At 42.1% G+C, this 19,669-nt stretch overlaps 1 pseudogene; it reads right to left on the bottom strand.

The window, feature by feature from the left end:
- Positions 1-9,303: 9,303 nt before the first annotated feature.
- On the bottom strand, positions 9,304-10,272 carry LOC129468619 (SREBP regulating gene protein-like; annotated as a pseudogene).
- Positions 10,273-19,669: the final 9,397 nt, after the last annotated feature.

The following is a 19,669-nucleotide window of genomic DNA, read 5'->3' as shown; positions in this document are numbered from 1 at the left end:
GAGACAAAAGGTTGCATTCTTTTCAGTTTCTGATTAGCCTTTCCAAAGGAGACAATCAGATAAGCATTTATCTCAGTGAGTAGAGGGATGACTTTGAATAGAATGGGGAGCAGGTTTGCCCTAAGCAGGTCCAAGCTTGACCTCTCCCTTTAGCTTAGTGATTTTGGAGTCCCAAGATTTATTTTCCTTTCACAGAAATCACTTTCCTCAAAATTTTGAAGACATGACTCCACTGTCTTCTAGCTTTTAGAATTGCTACTGAGAAGTCTAAAGCCACTCTGATTCTGACTCTTTGCATATAATCTGCTTTTTCTCTTGATAAATGTGTAAAATTTCTTTGATCCTGGATTTCGAAAATGCCACGGCAATGTGCCTCAGTGTACCTCGGTCATGGTGCTGGTCTTTTAAACCTGGGAACACACGCTCTTCAGTTCTGGAGAATTTTCTTGAGTTATCTAATGGATAATTTGCTCCCCTCCATGTTTTTTCTTGTTTTCTCTGTCTAAAACTCCTGTTATTCAGATGTCAGTTCGCTATTTTTTTTTTTAATTCTTCTCTCTTATTTTGCATCCCTTTGTCTTTTTGCTCTCTTCTGGAAAACTTTGTCAGTCCCATCTTCCAACCTTTTTACTAACGCATTCATTTGTGCGTTCACTTCTGAGGGCTTCTTTTTGCTTTTCACGTGTTCCTGTTTACAATCCCAGGTAGAGTATTTGGCGCAATGCCCTAAGGCATGGTAGAGTAACGGCAAGGAGGATGATGTGCTTGGAACAATGAGAACAAGAGTGACTGTGGGAGCCAACAAAGCTATGAAAGATAATTGGAGGTGGCACATCACATAGCACATTATGGAACTCTGACTCCAAGTCGTGAAGCTGGAGTCAAAGCCTAGCTTTGTCCCTGCTTTGGGAAACTCAGTCTTTCTGAGCCTCAGTTTTCCTACTTGTAAAATTAACTGTTTGAATTTCTAAGAAATCTTACAACTCAAATATGCTCATGAATCTTTGATTATATCAATATTCTCTCCCTAAAGCAGGCAAATCACAACACTTAAATTTGTGTGTGTATATTTATGCTTTTCTAGATGCCCAAGTATATCTGACTTCTACCATCCAGTAAAACAGACCTTTCACCCTTTAAGAAATTACAGGTTGAGAGTTAAATTCCATAATTAGTAAGTATTGTTTTATTAGAACAAAGATTAGGTTTCCCCAAAGTCATAGAAATTAATGGCAAGGTCAGATTAGCATGAGGGTCTTTGGTCTTCTAGCGTTCCCAACTCCATTGCAGAAGCTCTGAGCAAGTCAACTCTCTCAGCCATGACCAAGAAGAAGCTAATTCATCTGAAGGAAAATGCTGAGCCTGCCTTCAGAGTCCTTCAGAGTAAACCTGATGCACAATTAGCTGAAGGAAAGGGCCTTGTGGGGAGTCAGCACATCAGAAATACGTCATTACTCAGCCAGGGGCTGACATTTACTGAATGTCAGCCCCTTGTATAGATACTGGAGTGGATTCCATGAAGAATGAGCCCGCTCACCCAGCATGGGGTTTACAGCCGCCAAGAACCTGGAGGAGAGGATATTTGGGCCAGAGCATTTTGGCTTCCTCTGCTGTTTGAGATGGATTTGTCATACCAGGAGCAAGCCTTTGCTGAGTTCTCCCTCCTTTAAATAATTGTTTTCTCTAAATTAGTTAAATTGATGAGAATAAAGAGGGCCAAATTGATGGCACCTAAGTGCATTTGAAAGTGATCAGAAACCGCCAGGAACACCATAAATTCCATAATTAGAAAGTATTTTCTTAAGGGGACAAAGATCAGATTTCCCCATTTCAGAGTTGGAAATGCCCCTTGATTAATTTCCTCCAGCCTGTCTCTTAATGATATGAAATGCAATCAAGATAAGTAATCAAGACAATCAAAGTGTCCTAAGTACTTTAGGTAATAATGACAATAACATTCAACCACTGCAATAACCACAGTTATATATTATTTGTATGTTTTTAAACCTCATACTAGACACTATACTAAACATGTCGAAAGCTTTGTCCCATTTAATACCTAGAAAACACTATGAGGTAGAAAGTATTCTTCTTGCCATTTTACAGATGACTTCAGGTGACCTGCTTGGAAAGCTTCCTCAGATGTCCACAGTCATGCAGCAAGTAAGGGGTGGAGCTGGAATTTGAACCCACGCTGTCAAAATGCAAAGTCCAGTCCTCTGAACTATTATGCTATAATGCCCCTTAAAGTTTTCTTTCCTATTGTCAACTCTGAATGTCATGTTGATTATAGGAGAGGAAGTGTATCTTTTCTTTCCCAGTCATCAGGGAAAGAACATTCATTTTGCTATTGTTTTTAACTTCTTTTTTTTTTTTTTTTTTTTTTTTCTGAGACCAGGTCTTGCTGTGTATCCCAGGCTGGAGTGCAGTGGTACGATCTTAGCTCACTGCAACCTCCGCCCTCCGGGTTCAAGCGATTCTCCTGCCTCAGCCACCTGAGTAGCTGGGATTACAGACATGCGCCACCATGCCCAGCTAATTTTTGTATTTTTAGTAGAGACAAGGTTTCACCATGTTGGCCAGTCTGATCTCAAACTCCTGGCCTCAAGTGACCTGCCTGCCTTGGCCTCTGAAAGTGCTGGGATTACAAGTATGAGCCACAACACCTGGCCTATTTTGCAATTTTTTCAATGTGGCAAAATATATACAACACAAAATTGACCATTTTAACCATTTTTAAGTGTACAAGTCAACATTAAGTACATTACAATGTTGTGCAATTATCATCACACTATTTCCAGAACTTTGCATCCTCCTGAACAGAAATTCTTGCCTATTAAACAGTGTCTTTCCATTCCTCTCTTCCCCTAATCCTTGGTAACTTCTATTTTCTGTGTCTGTGAATTTGCCTATTCTGGGTGTCTTATAAAAGTGGAGTCATACAGTATTTGTCCTTTTGTGTCTGACCTCTTGCTCTTAGCATAACATCTCCAAGCTTCTTCCTCCTCCTTTTTTTTTTTTTTTGAGATGGAATCTGGCTTTGTCTCCCAGGCTGGAGTGCAATGGCACGATCTCGGCTCACTGCAACCTCCGCCTCCCAGGTTCAAGCAATTCTCCTGCCTCAGCCTCCCAAGTTGCTGGGATTACAGGCATATGCCACCACGCCTGGCTAATTTTTGAGACAGAGTTTCACTCTTGTTGCCCAGGCTGGAGTGCAATGGCTCCATCTCGGCTTACTGCAACCTCGGGCTCCTGGGTTCAAGCGATTCTCCTGCCTCAGCCTCCTGAGTAGCTGGGATTACAGGTGTGCAGCACCATGCCCGGCTAATTTTGTATTTTCAGTAGAGATGGGGTTTTGCCATGTTAGCCAGGCTGGCCTCGAACTCCTAACCTCAGGTGATCTGCCCACCTCGGCCTACCAAAGTGCTGGGATTACAGACGTGAGCCACTGTGCCCAGCCTTTTATTATTATTATTATTATACTTTAAGTTCTGGGATCCCTGTGCAGAACATACAGTTTTGTTACATAGGTATACACATGCCGTGGTGGTTTGCTGCACCCATCAACCCGTCATCTACATTAGGTATTTCTCATAATGCTATCCCTCCCCTAGCCCCCCACCTCCCGACAGGCCCTGATGTGTGATATTCCCCTCCCTGTGTCCATGTGTTCTCATTGTTCAACTCCCACTTATGAGTGAGAACGTGTGGTGTTAGGTTTTCTGTTCCTGTGTTAGTTTGCTGAGAATGATGGTTTCCAGCTTCATCCATGTCCCTGCAAAGGACATGAACTCATCGTTTTTTATGGCTGCATAGTATTCCATGGTGTATATGTGCTATATTTTCTTTATCTGGTCTATCAATGATGGACATTTGGGTTGGTTCCAAGTCTTTGCTATTGTGAACAGTGCCACAATAAACATATGTGTGCATGTGTCTTTATAGTAGAATGATTTATAATCCTTTGGGTATATACCCAGTAATAGGATTGCTGGGTCAAATGGTATTTCTAGTTCTAGATCCTTGAGGAATCACCACACTGTCTTGCACAATGGTTGAACTACTTTACACTCAGTGTAAAAGCGTTCCTATTTCTCCACATCCTCTCCAGCATCTGTTGTTTCCTGACTTTTTAATGATGGCCATTCTAACTGGCATGAGATCGTATCTCATTGTGGTTTTGATTTGCATTTCTCTGATGACCAGTGATGATGAGCATTTTTTCACGTGTCTGTTGGCTACATAGACATCTTCTTTTGAGAAGCGTCTGTTTATATCCTTCACCCACTTTTTGGTGGGGTTGTTTGTTTCTTGTGAATTTTAGTTCTTGTAGATTCTGGATATTAGACCTGTGTCAGATGCGTAGATTGCAAAAATTTTCTCCCATTCTGTAGGTTGCCTGTTCACTCTGATGATAGTGTCTTTTGCTGTGCAGAAGTTCTTTAGTTTAATTAGATCCCATTTGTCAATTTTGGCTTTTGTTGCCATTGCTTTTGGTGTTTTTATTATGAAGTCTTTGCTCGTGACTACGTCCTGAATGATATTGCCTAGGTTTTCTTCTAGGGTTTTTGTGGTTTTAGACCTTATTTTTAAGTCTTTAATCCATCTTGAGTTAATTTTTGTGTAAAGTGTAAGGAAGGGGTCCAGTCTCAGTTTTCTGCCTATGGCTAGCCAGTTTTCACAACACCATTTATTAAATAGGGAATCCTTTCCTCATTGCTTGTTTTTATCAGGTTTGTCAAAGATCCAATGGTTGTAGATGTGTGGTGTTATTTCTGAGGCCTCTGCTCTGTTCCATTGGTCTATATATCTGTTTTGGTACCAGTACCATGCTGTTTTGGTTACTGTAGCCTTGTAGTATAGCTTGAAGTCAGGTAGCGTGATATCTCCAGGTTTGTTCTTTTTGCTTAGGATTGTCTTGGCTATGCAGCCTCTTTTTTTGGTTCCATATGAAATTTAGTTTTTTTTGAAATTCTGTGAAGAAAGTCCATGGTAGCTTCATGGGGATAGCACTGAATCTATAAATTACTTTGGGCAGTATGGCCATTTTCATGATATGGATTCTTCCTATCCATGAGCATGTATTGTTTCTCAATTTGTTTGTGTCCTCTCTTATTTCCTTGAGCAGTGGTTTGTAGTTCTCCTTGAAGAGGTTCTTCACATTCCTTGTAAGATGGATTCCTAGGCATTTTATTCTCTTTGTAGCAATTGTGAATGGGAGTTCACTCATGATTTGGCTCTCTTTTTGTCTATTATTGGTGTACAGGAATGCTTGTGATTTTTGCACATTGACTTTGTATCCCGAGACTTTGCTGAAGTTGCTTATCAGCTTAAGGAGATTTTGGGCTGAGACAATGGGGTTTTCTAAATATACAATCATGTCGTCCGCAAACAGAGACAATTTGACTTCCTCTCTTCCTATTTGAATACCCTTTATTTCTTTCTCTTGCCTGATTGCCCTGGCCAGAACTTCCAATACTATGTTGAATAGGAGTGGTGAGAGAGGGCATCGTTGTCTTGTGCTGGTTTTCAAAGGGAATGCTTCCAGTTTTTGCCCATTCAGTATGATATTGGCTATGGGCTTGTCATAAATAGCTCTTATTGATTTGAGATACGTTCCATCAATACATAGTTTATTGATGGTTTTTAGCATGAAAGGGTGTTGAATTTTATCGAAGGCCTTTTCTGCATCTATTGAAATAAGTATGTGGATTTTGTCATTGGTTCTGTTTATGTGATGGATTACATTTATTGATTGCATATGTTGAACCAGCCTTGCATCCCAGTGATGAAGCCAACTTGATCATGGTAGATAAGCTTTCTGATGTGCTGCTGGATTTGGTTTGCCAGTCTTTTATTGAGGATTTTTGCATCGATGTTCTTCAAGGATATTGGCTTAAAATTTTCTTTTTTTGTTGTGTCTCTGCAAGGTTTTGCTATCAGGATGATGCTGGCCTCATAAAATGAGTTAGGGAGGATTCCCTCTTTTTCTATTGATTGGAATAATTTCAGAAGGAATGGTTACAGCTCCTCTTTGTACCTCTGGTAGAATTCAGCTGTGAATCCGTCAGGTCCTGGACTTTTTTTGGTTGGTAGGTTATTAATTACTGCCTCAATTTCAGAACTTGTTATTGGTCTATTCAGGGATTTGACTTCTTCTTGGTTTAGACTTGGGAGGGTGTATGTGTCCAGGAATTTATCCATTTCTTCTAGATTTTCTAGTTTATTTGTGTGGAGGTGTTTATAGTATTCTCTGATGGTAGTTTGTATTTCTGTGGGATCAGTGTTGATATCCTCTTTATCATTTTTTATTGTGTCTATTTGATTCTTCTCTCTTTTCTTCTTTATTAATCTGGCTAGCGGTCTATCTATTTTGTTGATCTTTTAAAAAAATCCAGCTCCTGGGTTCATTGATTTTTTGAAGGGTTTTTTTGTGTCTCTATCTCCTTCAGTTCTTCTCTGATCTTAGTTATTTCTTGTCTTCTTCTAGCTTTTGAATTTGTTTGCTCTTGCTTCTTTAGTTCTTTTAATTGTGATGTTATGGTGTTGATTCTAGATCTTTCCTGCTTTCTCTTGTGGGCATTTAGTGCTATGAATTTCGCTCTAAACACTGCTTTAGCTGTGTCCCAGAGATTCTGGTAAATTGTATCTTTGTTCTCATTGGTTTCAAATAACTTATTTATTTCTGCCTTAATTTTGTTATTTACCCATCAGTCATTCAGGGGCAGGTTGTTCAGTTTCCATGTGGTTGTGAAGTTTTGAGTGAGTTTCTTAATCCTGAGTTCTAATTTGATTGCACTGTGGTCTGAGAGACAGTTTGTTATGATTTCTGTTTGTTTGCATTTGCCGAGGAGTGTTTTACTTCCAATTATGTGGTCAGTTGTGGAATAAGTGTGATGTGGTGCTGAGAAGAATGTATGTTCTGTTGATTTGGGTGGGGAGTTCTGTAGATGTCTATTAGGTCTGCTTGGTCCAGAGTTGAGTTCAAGACCTGAGTATCTTTGTTAATTTTCTGTCTTATTGATCTGTCTAATATTGGCAGTGCAGTGTTAAAGTCTCCCACTATTACTGTGTGGGAGTCTAAGTCTCAATGTAGGTCTCAAAGAACTTGCTTTATGAATCTGGGTGCTCCTGTATTGGGTGCTTATATATTTAGGATAGTTAGCTCTTCTTGTTGCATTGATCCCTTTACCATTAGGTAATGGCTTTCTTTGTCTCTTTTGATCTTTCTTGGTTTAAAGTCTGTTTTATCAGAGACCAGGATTGCAACTCCTTTTTTTTTTTTTTGCTTTCCATTTGCTTGGTAAACATTCCTCCATCCCTTTAGTTTGAACCTTTATTTTGAGACTGTGCGTGTCTTTGCATGTGAGATGAGTCTCCTGAATATAGCATACTGATCAGTCTTGATTCTTTATCCAATTTGCCAGTCTGTGTCTTTTAATTGGGACATTTAGCCTGTTTACATTTAAGGTTAATATTGTTATGTGTGAATTTGATCCTGTCATTATGATGCTAGCTGGTTATTTTGTCCGTTAATTCATTCAGTTTCTTCATAGTGTCAATGGTCTTTACCATTTGGTATGTTTTTGCAGTGGCTCGTACTGGTTGTTCCTTTCCATGTTTAGTGCTTCCTTCAGGAGCTCTTGTAAGACAGGCCTGGTGGTGACAAAATCGCTCAGCATTTGCTTGTCTGTAAAGGATTTTATTTCTTTTTTTTTTTTTTCTTTTTTGAGATGGAGTCTGGCTTTGTCACCCAGGGTGGGGTACAGTGTCACGATCTCGGCTCACTGCAACTCTCCGCCTCTCAAGTTCAAGCAATGCTCCTGCCTCAGCCTCCCAAGTACCTAGGATTACAGGTGTGCACCACCACGCCTGGCTAATTTTTGTATTTTAGTAGAGATGGGGTTTTGCCATGCTGGCCAGGCTGGCCTCAAACTTCTCACCTCAGGTGATCTGCCCGCGTCTGCCTCCCAAAGTGCTGGGATTACAGGCATGAGCCACCATGCCCGGCCTTCTTTTTTTTTTTTTTCTTTTCTTTTCTTTTTTTTTTTTTTTTTTACATAGCAAGCTGCTAAGTGCATCTCTGTTTAGAAATTGTCTTAACATTGGGTTTCTATTGACAGAACAGGGGAGGAGTTTGCCTCTGACCTTTCTGAAGCTCCCATGGTACCTGGCACTAAGCAGCCCACAGTTAATTTTAAGTGGCAAAAGAAATGAGAACAAATTCCTCCAGGATGAGAAGTATGTTTCTGCTAAAACAGTGTTCTCCCATAGGGTATATGAACACGTTCAATCCCCTCTAGAAAAGAACCAGAGGGCAGGCACGGGGTGCCAGCTGCTAGAAATCTTGCAGTTAGATTAGAATAGAAGAGTGTCTGAGTTTTTAGATAATTTTAGGTGCCAGGATATGGTTAAGAGGCTGTGTTCAGGGCATACTCTTGATACTGTCGAAATAAAAACAAAAATAACTGCCTAGGGAACATCCACGCCCTAAAAGACAAAACATGTTTTCTGGGTGACGGGATGATTTAACTCAGGAAACTCAAGAACACAAAACAACAACAACAGAAATAATGTCCTTGAACATATTCAACTAGAATGGCAAGGCATTTTCTAACCTAAAATATTGTAATTTTCCTGCTACTCCAAAGGAATCCAATAAATAATTTTACAAAATTATAATCAAAACTGGAAGTCATGGCCAGGTGCGGTGGCTCATGCCTCTAATCCCAGCACTCTGGGAGGCCGAGGTGGGTGGATCACGAGGTCAGGAGTTCAAGACCAGCCTGGCCAACAAGGTGAAACCCTGTCTCTACTAAAATTACAAAAATTAGCAGGTGCCTGTAATCCCAGCTACTCAGGAGGCTGAGGCAGGAGAATGGGTTGAACCCGGGAGGCAGAGGTTGCAGTGAGCCCAGATTGCACCACTGCACTCCAGCCTGGGCGACAGAGCTAGACTCCGCCTCAAAAACAAAACAAAACAAAAAAGAAACCTGAAAGTGACACCGGCCCCCTGACAACACAAGTCACAGGTCCTTGTGTAGTCCCAGGGTTGAGTGGTCCAAGAAAGCCACTCCCTGAGCCCAGCCTGAGGTTTCATCTTTCCCAAATGGGACCAGGTAGAGGGTCCACGCTGCTTTGCAGAAGATTTGCATCTGGTAAGCCCTGGTGGTGAGTGAAGCCAAAGATGACGACACGAGAAGATGTCAAAGCCAAGGTTTCCTTGTGCTGAAGCCAGGCCTTAGGAGGGAAGTTCTTTGGTGGGTCCTCTTTGCCTAAGCTGGAGCAAGTCCCCTGCACCTGTCATGCAGGGAAGAGCTTGAGTGGGCTTTCTCCTTAGCAAGACTTTACTATGGAGTCCTAGTAGGTGTTCTCATGTTGCATGCTCTGAGATGAGGTCCTGCATGTGGCCAGGCACAACTCAAAGTGTTCTTCGACTGCCATGAAGAGGTTCTAGAATTCCACAGCTGCCCGACTGGGGAAGCACTCCAAGAGAAGCTGCTTGTTGGGCAGCAGCCGCTGGGCCAGCAGCCATCACAGCAGTATTGTTTTGTGCCAGAGACATTGATGTTACAGCAGCCGCTGGGCGAGCAGCCATCGCAGCAGTACTGCTTTGTTCCAGGGATGTTGATGTTGAAGCAGCCCCTGGGCGAGCAGCCATCACTGCAGTATTGCTTTGTGCCGGGGACTTTGATGTTACAGCAGCCCCTGGGCCAGCAGCCATCACAGCAGTATTGCTTTGTTCCAGGGATGTTGATGTTGCAGCAGCCGCTGGGCCAGCAGTGATTGGGCCAGCAGCTGTGGCAGCAGTATTGCTTTGTGCTAGGGACATTGATGTTGCAGCAGCAGTTGGGCCAGCAGCCATGGCAGCAGTATTGCTTTGTTCCAGGGATGTTGATGTTGCAGCAGCCACTGGGCCAGCAGCCATGGCAGCAGTATTGCTTTGTGCTAGGGACGTTGATGTTGCAGCAGCCATCCACCAGCAAATCCTTCCTCTCACAAACATAGTTCATCCATGATGTGGTGCTCCCCTCAAATGGAGTTGTGGCACTGATTACTGGGGTGACTGCCATTGCCCGAGTTAAACTGCACTTTACACAGAATGGGCTGATCATGGTCTTGAACCTAGAGGAGATTCCTCTCTTTCACTGTCCTCTCCTCCTGCTTGAAGGTGCTCCTGAGGAAGTAGATGAGTGACAGCCCAAAGACCAGGGCGAGCAACCACCTCCTCTGCAGACATCGGTGCTAGACTGTGGCCTCCTGGTTCACCATCCCGTGTTGTGGAACATGGCAGGCCCGGGACTCCTACACACCCCGCAGCCCCATCCCTTGAGGCAGGCACTGATCCTGTGGCCCGTGGCCAAGTCCCAGGTTTATTTTTCTTATCCCATTTATCAGAATTTAACTCCTTTTTATGATGAATGATATTCCAAGGCATGTTCTTTTCTTTCTTTGGTGGCCGTCCTAATTGGTGTGAAGTGGTATCCCATTGTGGTTTGTTTTGTTTTTTGTTTTTTTAAATTATTATTATTTTTTTGAGAGGAGTCTCACTCTGTCGCCAGGCTGGAGTGCAGTGGTGCAATCTTGTCTTACTGTAAACTCTGCCTCCCGGGTTCAAGTGATTCTCCTGCCTCAGCCTCCTGAGTAGCTGGGATCGTAGGTGCCTACCACCACACCTGGCTAATTTTTTATTTTTAGTAGAGACAGTGTTTCACCATGTTGGCCAGGATGGTCTTGATCTCTTGACCTTGTGATCCGCCCACCTCAGCCTCCCAAATGCTGGGATTACAAGTGTGAACCACCCTGCCTGGTCCCCGTTGTGGTTTTGAGTTGTGTTTCCTTAATGATGAATCATGTTGAGCTGATTGGCCATTTGTGTATCTTCTCTGGAGAAATGTCTATTCAAGTCTTTGGTTCATTTTTGAACTGTGCTGTTTGTTTTTTTTTTGTTGTTGAATTATAGGAGTTCTTTACATATTCTGAATATTAATTCTTATCAGATATATGATTTGCAAATATTTTCTCTCATTTGGTGGGTTGTCTTTTCACTCTTTTTGATAATGTCCTTTGATCCAAAAAAATTATAATTTGATGAAGTCCAATTCATGTACTTTTTTCTTTGTTGCCTATGCTTTTGCTATCATATTTCAGACATTATTGCCAAATCCAGTGTCATAAAAATTTTCCTATATGTTTTCTTCTAAGAGGTTTATAGTGTTAGCTCTTATATTTAGGTCTTTGATCCATTTTGAGCTAAATTTTGTAAGTAATATAAAGGAGTCAACTTAATTTTTTTGTATTTGAATATCCAGTTTTACCAGCACCATTTACTGAAAAGATGACCCTTTTCCCCTGTTAAAAAATCACTGGGCCATATATGTAAGAGTTTATTTCTAGGGTCCTTATTGTATTCCTTTGGTGTAGATGTCTGTCCTTATGCCAGTACTACACTGTTTTGATTACTGTAGCTTTGCAGTAAGTTTTGCAATCAGGAAGAAACTTTTCTTCCAAGAAAAGTCGGTTTAATTCACATGAGATGAAAATTAAAGTGTGGGTGAGTCTCAGATTGGTTAATGAAGAAGAAGTAGCGGTCGAGCTATTTTGAAGACCAAAGTTCATCATCTAAGCTACAGACCTCCTCAGAGCTCATGCCCACCAATCTTTAATATTACAAATGGAGGAAGGGTAGGGATGGAGACCAAGGATAGTGCTGGCAAGGGTATCAATTGGTCCAACCTTTTTGGAGGGCATCTGGGAATAAGAATCACAACCCTTGGATTATGGGTTACTGTTTGACCCAGAAATCATGTTTTCAGGTAGAGTAATAACAAATGGACTTACACATAAATTTTCTGGCAAAAATGTTCAACCCACATTGTTACCACAGCAATGAACAACCAAAAAACTTTGAGTGGCACCGGCTAAATTATGGTGCAACCATACAATGAGATACCCGGTGGCTGTTAGAAACACATGTTGAAGCCTATTTGTAGACATGAAAAGATGATAAGTGTTTAAATTTTTAAAAAAATCAACATTATATGTACTATGCAATTTCACAATTGTCAGATTTGGAGATCATAAAATATCCAAACACACACACACACACACACACACACACACACATACACACACGCCCACACACACTCTGGAAGGGTAGATGCTGTTACTAATAGTAGTTATATTAGGTCTGGCTTTCCAAAAGCAGGTCCTAAGGGAAGGATTCATGTGCAACACATTTATTTTTTATTAATTAATTAATTTATTTATTTTTTGAGACAGAGTCTTGCTCTGTTGCCAGGCTGGAGTGCAGTGGTGCGATCTCAACTCACTGCAACCTCTGCCTCCTGGGTTCAAGTGATTCTCCTGCCTTAGCCTACTAAGTACCTGGGATTACAGGCACGCACCACCATACCTGGCTAATTTTTTGTATTTTTAGTAGAGGGGGGTCACCATGTTGGCCAGGATGGTCTCAATGTCCTGACCTTGTGATCCACCTGCTTCGGCCTCCCAAAATGCTGAGATTACAGGCGTGAGCCACCACGCCCGGCCACAACAGATTTATTAAGGGAGTGCTTCCAGGAGAAACTGGTAAGGGAGTGGGAGAAACAGGACAGAAAAGGATAGGAAGTAAAGCCAGCATGCAATTTTAGGCCAAGTCCCATAGAGCAGGGGTCGCCAACTGGTCTATGGGACCAGTACCTGTCCTTGGCCTGTTAGGAGCTGGGCTGCACAGCAGGAGATGAGTGGCGGGTGAACGAGTAAAGCTTCATCTGTATTTACAGCCACTTCCCGTTGCTCACATTGCTGCTTGAACTCCACCTCCCGTCGGATCAGTGGCAGCATTAGATTCTCATAGGAGCACAAATCCTACTGTGAACTGCACATGTGAGGGATCTAGGCTGCGAGCTCCTTATGAGAATCTAATGCCTGATGATCTGTCACTGCCTCCCATCACCTCCAGATGTGACTTTCTAGTGAAGGACAAACAAACTCAGGGCTCCCACTGATTCTACATTATGGCGAGTTGTACAATTATTTCATTATATATTACAATGTAATAATAATAGAAATAAAGTGCACAATAAATGTAATGCACATGAATCATCCCAAAACCATGTCCCCACCATCCATGGAAAAATTGTCTTCCACAAACGTGGTCCCTGATGCGAAAAAGGTGGGGACCTCTGCCATAGAGGAGAACTTCAGCCTGATCCCACAGAGAAACTCTAAGTGTAAATTACACCTTAGGTTTATTCTAACCCAAGGCAGGGAAGCTGGGCTTTCAAACTCCTTCACTCAGCAGTAATCGGTTAAAGGCCACCCTGGGGGGAGTGGGGAGGGACGTAAACTCCCAGACATGCTGAATGCAGCTGCTCCGGTAGCCTGAAGGCAGGCCTCCGAGGCAAAGCCACAGGTGCAGGCCATTGGGAGCAAAAGCTTACCAATGTCGAGGAAGAGATGTGAAGAAATGATAAAGGGATTTTAGGGGATCTGAGTGGAGCACGCCATTTAGCATTCTTCAAATTTTTGTAGATGAGGAAAATGCATTATTTTTGTAATGATAACATGTCATTTAAAAATTACTGTTGAACAAATACCTTTCAAAGTCCTCTACAATCTCACATCTATTTCACAGAATTATGTTTAGTATTCTGTGGGGGAAAAAAAGGCTTTTTTGTCTTGGCTGAGTCTGTATATTAAAAATAAAGAAAAAAAGGCTTTTTCTCATAGCCCTGCTGCAGTGACTGTCTTGGCAATATTCTAATAAAGCTATGAGGTTCAAAATCCTTACCCCAGAGACCAACCTATATCATTAAGAGTAATAAATATAGTCACAACAATCATGACAACAATGACATGTGGAACTATCCTGTACGTTAATATTGATAATAATAGTGACATGTGTTGGAGTACTGTATGGGCTGGGTCCTGGGTGAAGCACTTTACATGCATTATCTCATTAAATTATCTGAATAATCCTATTAGTTAGTTACAGTGATTATGCCCATTTCCCAGATGTGAAAACTAAGGGCCAAAAAACGTTAAGTAATTTGCTCCAGCAAAACCAATAAAAGGCGGAGTCTGGACTCAGCTCAGGTTTGCCTGGTGCCAAAGTTCATGTTTGAAATCTCTGCACTATGAAATATCCCAGTCCATGTGCTTCTCTTATATTTTAAGAAACATTAAGTCTTGAATTCTGATCATGGGCCAGTTCTTCTGTTATATTGTACTCCTTTTTACATGTAATCCTGAGAATATTTTTCTGCTGGTTTTCCCAGCCTTATTGGACAATTCATTTTAACTTCTTTCTATTTATAATCTCGTAGGAAAAGGGCTGATGTATTTGTAAAATTATAAGCAAAAACCCGTCATTGTCCATGGAGAATACCTGCCCCAGTGCAGTCTGGGTTGAACATTTTATAATATTCAAACTTCAATCACTGCATTCCCCAAATGATAGCTTTCTCTGATCTAAGGGGAAACCTTACCTTTTTGTCTGCTGCAAATATACGTGGTAAAATGGACAGAGGCCAACAGGTACATTACAATGTGAGAAGTATAATGTGAGAAAAGCACTTTCTAGGACAGTAGAATAAGGGTGATAATTTTAGAAATTGCCAAATAGGATAAATAGGTGGTTTCTTTCTTTTCCTTAACTGCTTTCTTTTCATCTTCAGCTTCAGTCTAAATTCCTGGTATAGAACTCTACATGACACAGGTTGAAAGAAATAGAAACAAGCATATAGTTTAAAAGAAATAGGATTTCTTCCCAGGTTAAATTTCTAGCTAAAGATTAATTTGCTTGCACCAGACTCATAACTTTCCAGATTTCTGTTTGCTTATGTATGAGGGGGTAAAAAAGCTCAGCTAGGCTGAATATAGCGATTAGTTAAATTGCTCAGAAATTCATTATTGAAAAACCTCAATTCCACTTGGAGTTGGTTTTGTTTAGCACTCACTGACAATAACTTTCTGCTTGACTGATGGCTACTAATTTTGATAGCGGTATGGGAATGTCAGTCACAAATAGAAATAGACGCACAAACTCTAGGACCCATTAAGCTGGTTACCATGCTCACATCCCCAAATGTGTGTTGTTTCAAAATATAGGCTAAAGAGATTTAATTACATTCTGGGATAGGAAACATTTATGTTTCAAGTTTGCACTGGCTGGGGGATGCAACAGAGAAAAGAAGAGTAATGAAGCAGAGAGACCTCAGGGAATCAGGAGAGCATCACGCCTGCTGACAGGTGCAAAGAACAGACCTAACACCTGTGAAGGAAAAGTCACGTGCTTCAGGAACAAGGTGGTGGGAAATTAAAGCACCAAGAGATGTTAAGCTGCTCCAGGAAACTGTTTGTCTCAATCAAGAGATGGCTGCACCTAAAAATAAGGATAGAGTCCATCAGACTTTCTTTTCTCCCTCTTCTTTCAGCCCATTGGCCTTGCTTTGGTCTTAAGGCATGAAAGGAAGCCTCACGGAGCCCAGCTACATTTTCATGCCGTGAAAATGAGCACTTAAAATGTAAACAGTTCTCCCAACTGCATGTGCTGAAGGCAAATGGATTTGAAAGAATTTCACCCACTGTTCTCAGGGAATGGTTGCTCTGTGGGGTGTCTCTGAGACCCACAAGGCTAAGGTTCTCATTGTGTTTGTTTATTTTATTTTATTTTTCAGATAAGCAAACCAAGGCTTAGAGAGGACAGAGAGCTTGGGTTGGCAGTCCGGTGTCACGCTTAAACAAATGGGCTTAAATTCTGGATCTGCCGCTTCTCAAATCACTGGGTGATTTGAGCAAGTTTCAGTCTCCCTGAGCCTCTGCTTCTTCTATGAAGTGGCAAGAAAAGACTATTGATGACTTAGCATCAACTATTAGGATTAGCAGGAAGGAGGCATGTAAAAGGTACTACATGTATTTAATGCAGATTTATTGAGCACTCACTATGTCCCAGGCAATGTTCTAGTTGCTGTATAACCTGGCTTTTTTCTGTTGTGGAATTTCTTTTTATTCTTATTTTTTGATTAAAAAAATTATTTTTATATTTTGTGGGTACATAGGTGTATATATTTATGGAGTATACAAGATGTTTTGATACAGGCATGCATTGTGTGAAAATCACATGATGGAGAGTAGGGTATCCATCCTCTCAAGCATTGATCCTTCCTGTTACAAACAATCCAGTTATACTCTTATAGTTATTTTTAAAAGTACAATTAAGTTATTATTGACTATAGTCACCCTGTTGTGTTATCAAAGAGTAGGTTTTATTCATTCTTTTTTTTGGGGGGGACCCATTAAACATGCCCCTGCACACAACCCTTCCCAGCCTCTGGTAACCATTGATTGACTGATTGATTGATAGAGACAAGGTCTCCCTCTGTCTTCCAGGCTGGAGTGTAGTGGTGCAATTTCAGCTCACTGCAGCCTCTGCCTCCGCCTCCTGGGTTCAAGCGATTCTTCTGCCTCAGCCTCCCAGGTAGCTGAAACTACAGGCACGTGCCAACATGCCTGGCTAATTTTTTTAAATTTTTTTTAATTTTTAGTAGAGATGGTGTTTCACTGTTTTGGCCAGGCTGGTCTTGAACTCCTGACCTCAGATGATCCGACCACTTCAGCCTCCCAAAGTGCTGGGATTACAAGCATGAGCCACCGTGCCCCGACTACCATCCTTTATATAACCTTGCTTTTTCCCACTGGGTGAGAGATACAGCTAATAGTCACAGCAAGTGACCGTTATCAAATGTCTGTTGTGTGCCAAGCCACTGTGTTTATTTATTTATTTTTTTTTGTTTTTTGAGATGGAGTCTCATTCTATTGCCCAGGCCGGAGTGCAGTGGTACAATCTTGGCTCACTGCAACCTCTGCCTCCCAGGTTCAAGCGATTCTCCTGCCCCAGCCTCCCAAGTAGCTGGGACTACAGGTGCACGCCACCACACCCGGCTAATTTTTATATTTTTAGTAGAGATGGGGTTTCGCCATATTGGCCAGACCAGTCTCGAACTCCTGACCTCAGGTGATCCACCCACCTTGGCCTCCCAAAGTGCTGGGATTACAGGCGTGAGCCACTGCACCTGGCCTGTGTTTATCTTACACACATATCTCATTCTAATAAACCAAAACCCTAATAAGTGGCAGGTACTGTTTTTTGTTTGTTTGTTTGTTTCTTTTTTGAGAAGGAGTCTCGCTGTGTGGCCCAGGCTGGAGTGCAGTGGCATGATCTCGGCTCACTGCAAGCTCTGCCTCCCAGGTTCAAGCCATTCTCCTGCCTCAGCCTCCCCAGTAGCTGGGACTACAGGCGCCTGCCACCACACCTGGCTAATTTTTTATATTTTTGGTAGAGACAGGGTTTCACCGTGTTAGCCAGGATGGTCTCGATCTCCTGACCCTGTGATCCGCCCGCCTCAGCCTCGCAAAGTGCTGGGATTACAGGCGTGAGCCACCGTGCCCAGCGGGTACTGTTTTTATCCCTATTGTGTCGATAAGGAAACTGAGGCTTAGAGACATTGAGTCATTTGCCCAAGGTCGCACCTCTAGCAGGTGTGGGGCTGGGATTCATTCCATTGTCCGTTACAGCAAATAATTATTGAGCATCTACTGGGCCACACACTGCACTAGAGACAGAGAAGGCAACAGTGAGCAAATAGGTAGGACAAGCTCTCCATCCTAATGGCACTTACATTCCACTGGAGACACCTACACCAATTCCCGGTGCAACTAAGACTTTGTTCAGATGGTGGCAGTGTGTGAGGGCTAAGGGTGAGGATCTGACCTGGTTGGGAGGAGTGACATTTAAACTGAGATCTGCAAAGTGGGATGTGTGAAGAATGCTCCAGGCTAGAGGCCATTTTCACAGTGTATTCACTCCTCATGCCTGTCCCTCCTGCCTATTCAACAACAGCACTGGCTCCAACCCTGGTTGGTGGTAACTTCCATTCTCTGCTTTGCCAATTTGTCTGACAGCCCTGGGTCCAGACAGATGTGTTTTCTCTGTAAGAGGGATTTTGACATCATTTCCTAGAATCTATTTCTTGACCAAAGGCTTGTGATTGGCCCTTGGCAAATTGTAAGACTAACGACATTTGTGTGTGTGTGTGTGTCTTGTAGCTATAAAAATCCCATCTTCAATTACATCTCTTCACTATGCCAATTCTCTATCCTTATTCAGTGGGCAAGCGAAGATGGTTGTTTTGAGTGACAGGAAGAAAAACTGGTGAACTCTTGGCATGAAACCTGAATAACCCTTTTCCCTGCTTAACCACAAACAGAGAAACCCACTTAGCATCATGGCCAGGGGACAACTCAGTTGTCAAACATGTCCAGGAGAATTAATGAGACCATTTTTATGTTAAGAGGAAGGACAGGCAGCATTCTCAGACCTGAAGGACTTTGAATTAAAAATGAAAGAGGCATGAGAATTCTTTTCAATTTTTTCCCATTCAATCCTATGACACATTTTATGACCCTTGGCTTGGGGACCCAATTTTAAGCTTGCTTTGGCTAAGAACTAGGGGCTCAAGACATTAAAGACTCCTCTTCCCCATCCTTTCAGGGGCTCTTAATTTGGTGCAGGAGATAGATACGTTTAAATAAGCAACTTTAATACAAAGTAAACTGTGCTTAGGACTCAGCACAGTGCCTGCCCCATTGTGGGCACTGTATTAGCTGCGCCTCTTCAGAGAAACAGAAGAAATGGAATTTATAAAAGAAAAAATGTAGGAAGAAACGTATTGTAAGGCTTGGCTTACCTGATTATGAGGGATGAGAAGTCCCATGATATGACATCTGCAAGCCGAAGAACCAGGAAAGCCAGTGGTGCGGTTCCAGTCCGAGTCTCAAGTCCCAAGAACCAGGGGTGCTTATGTCCGAGGGCAGGAGAAGATGGATGCCCCAGCTCAAGCAGAGAGAGCAAATTCACTCTTCCTCTGTCTTTTTGTTCTCAACAGATCGGATACTACCCACCCACATTGGTGATAGTAATCATCTTTCTCAGTCTACTGATTCAAATGCTAATCTCTTCCAGAGACACTGTCACAGACACATCCAGAAATAATGTTTTACCAGCTATCTGGACACCACTTAGCCTGAGCAAGTTGACATATAAAATTAACCATCATAGGCACTTAATAAAGTTGTGTAGAATGATTGAGTGTTTGCAGGAATGAATGGATGGATGGATGGATGGATGGATGGATGGATGGATGGATGGATGAGGGAATGAATGAATGAAGGTCCATGGGAAAGCGCCAGACACTTGAGTGCGTTTTTAGTGAAGTATATTGTTAGGAGTTTTACAGATAGTTGGGGGTTGATGTATGCAGGACTTCACTGAGTGAAAGAGAAAATAAAAAAAAGAGATAAGGGGTTGTGGAAAAACCTTAAGACTCAGATTTGGGGGCCCAATTTTAAGCTTGCCTGCATCCCCACTTCCCTTAGAATACTGTGGTGGGTAGGGCAACATTCTGCAGTGATGCTCAAACTTGAGCGTGCATTGGAATCACTTGGGAGGTTTCTTAAAACCCAGATTGGCCGGGCGTGGTGGCTCACACCTGTAATTCCAGCACTTTGGGAGGCCAAGGTGGGCGGATCACTTGAGGTCAGGAGTTCGAGATCAGTCTGGCCAACATGGTGAAACCCAGTATCTACTAAAAATAAAATTAGCTGA

The sequence above is a fragment of the Symphalangus syndactylus genome, chromosome 18, assembly GCF_028878055.3.
Source record: "Symphalangus syndactylus isolate Jambi chromosome 18, NHGRI_mSymSyn1-v2.1_pri, whole genome shotgun sequence".
Taxonomy (NCBI): domain Eukaryota; kingdom Metazoa; phylum Chordata; class Mammalia; order Primates; family Hylobatidae; genus Symphalangus; species Symphalangus syndactylus.
The sequence above is the reverse complement of the archived record's forward strand: the minus strand, read 5'-3'. Positions and strand labels throughout refer to the sequence as shown.